The sequence below is a fragment of the Bos javanicus genome, chromosome 12, assembly GCF_032452875.1.
Source record: "Bos javanicus breed banteng chromosome 12, ARS-OSU_banteng_1.0, whole genome shotgun sequence".
In the NCBI taxonomy this organism is placed as follows: domain Eukaryota; kingdom Metazoa; phylum Chordata; class Mammalia; order Artiodactyla; family Bovidae; genus Bos; species Bos javanicus.
Window position 1 is genome coordinate 83005477 of NC_083879.1, and position 2370 is coordinate 83007846.

The 2370-nt window shown below is 48.2% G+C and overlaps 1 pseudogene; it reads left to right on the forward strand.

Annotated features, from left to right (window-relative positions):
- Positions 1 to 1019: 1019 nt before the first annotated feature.
- On the forward strand, positions 1020 to 1995 carry LOC133258595 (prohibitin 1-like; annotated as a pseudogene).
- The last annotated feature ends 375 nt before the right edge of the window (positions 1996 to 2370 follow it).

The following is a 2370-nucleotide window of genomic DNA, read 5'->3' on the forward strand; positions in this document are numbered from 1 at the left end:
CTGGAAGCTCATGGGATCTTAGGTCCCTGACCCGGAATTGAACCCTCACCCCTTACCCTGGAAAGTGAAGTCTTAACCACTGGACCTCCAGGGAAGTCTCAGCATCGTACTTTAAATTCATGCATAGAAATGTGCTGTCACCCAGAGAATATCCCGGACCTTTTCCTTTCTTGGGGCTTTCACGCTCCTGCTTTTCTCACAGGTGATTTTACTGTGGAGAAGATGCTTCACTCTGCCACCCAAGGTCTCGAGGAAACTTGCTGTACTCTCAGACATTCCAGTCCCAGAAAAGGGTCTGGCACTGTGTTTCCCCTTCTTCTTCCCCTTTCCTCTTCTTCTTTGTCCTTCCACATCAGCGGCAAGAAAAAGGTTTTCTCCAAACATTTTTTGCATCAGATTTTTACATGCCTAACATGGTCCTTCCAAGATCTGCTGCAATTCTCTCTTCCTTACAAACCTCAGATTTTCTGAAGAACTTAGGGAAAGTCCCTATAGGATTGAATGAGAAGGTTTGGGATATAGCCAACATATGTTCTTGGAACACACAGAATCAATCTCCAAGGAGGGGTTCTATCCATTTCCAGTATCTTCCAGCTCATCGTCTCTGTGGGGGCAGTCCAAATGTCCATCTGCCTACCCTTCTCTTGTCTCCTGTGGAGTTTTATGACAGCTTCATCCTATTCTCAGTTCACGAGTCTAGAATTCTCAACTCCCATAAGTTCTAGGATATGTCACTTTCAAAGCGTGTTCCCAGTGCCTCTCAGGAAGTCAGTGGAAATAGGACTCTGGCAACTTTTTCATGCTTAATTTACCCCAGGTGGCTTTACCATCCCAACATCTTTGCCTGCAACTGACCATACATTTACGTCATGGAGGATGGTGTGATAAGTTCATGTCATTATGTTATCCCAGATTCTGTCTGGGGTTGAATTGTAGAAATATAGATTGAATCAGTTTCCCCTTACCATTATTTTCAATTGTTAGTTGTTTACCAAACTGATGAAAAATTCTGTAGCAGAAGTACATGAATTGCGGGGGAATTCATGTGGAGGTCAGAGTGGAAGCAGGTGTGAGTGGGTCCAGCCAAAGGAGACATGGCTGCCAAAGTGTTTGAGTCCATGAGCAAGTTTGGTCTTGCCTTAGCAGTTGCAGGAGGCGTGGTGAACTCTGCCTTGTATAATGTGGATGCTGGGCACAGAGCTGTCATCTTTGACTGGTTCCGGGGAGTGCTGACATTGTTGTAGGAGAAGGGACTCACTTCCTCATCCCTTGGGTACAGAAACCAATTATCTTTGACTGCCGCTCTCGACCACGTAATGTGCCAGTAATCACTGGTAGCAAAGACTTAAACAGAATGTCAACATCACGCTGCGCATCCTCTTCCGGCGGGTTGCTAGTCAGCTTCCTCGCATCTTCACCAGCATCGGAGGGGACTACGACGAGCGCGTGCTGCCGTCCATCACTACAGAGATCCTCAAGTCCGTGGTGGCTCGCTTTGATGCTGGAGAACTGATCACCCAGAGAGAGCTGGTCTCCAGACAGGTGAGCGATGACCTCACAGAGCGAGCAGCGACCTTTGGGCTCATCCTGGATGACGTATCCTGGACGCATCCGACCTTTGGGAAGGAGTTCACAGAGGCGGTGGAAGCCAAACAGGTGGCTCAGCAGGAAGCAGAGAGGGCCAGATTTGTGGTGGAAAAGGCTGAGCAGCAGAAGAAGGCAGCCATCATCTCCGCAGAGGGCGACTCCAAGGCGGCAGAGTTAATTGCCAACTCGCTCGCCACTGCAGGCGACAGCCTGATCGAGCTGCGCAAGCTGGAGGCAGCGGAAGACATCGCGCACCAGCTGTCGCGCTCACGGAACATCACCTACCTGCCCGCCGGGCAGTCGGTGCTCCTCCAGCTGCCCCAGTGAGGCCCACACCTCCTGGGCTAGCTGGACCACAGCCCCGAAGTTGCTCAGCACCACCTTCCTTCTTCTGCCCCAGAAATCACTGTGAAACTTCATGATGAAACTTTAAGCCTAAAGTGAAGGAAATAAAAGTAAAATCACTTCAGATCTCTTATTTACTCAATCAGGAAAAAAAAAAAAAAAAAGGACATGAATTGCAGACTTTACCTTGCATTTGAGGGGCTCCAGAGACCCTGAAGCCTCCAGTCCAGGCCCTTCTGCTTTACAGATGGTATTTTTTGTGAACAGTTTGAATCCTACTGTTGGAAAACGGAAACAATTTTTTTCTTCTGTCTCTCTCTGGATTCATTCAGAACTGTTCACAATGCTCTTTGCCTTTGTGCCCAAAGGTAACAGGCTTGAGAAAATGAAGGGGTTTCAATGATGATGGCTACTCCACATTCATAATTCACCTGGTTA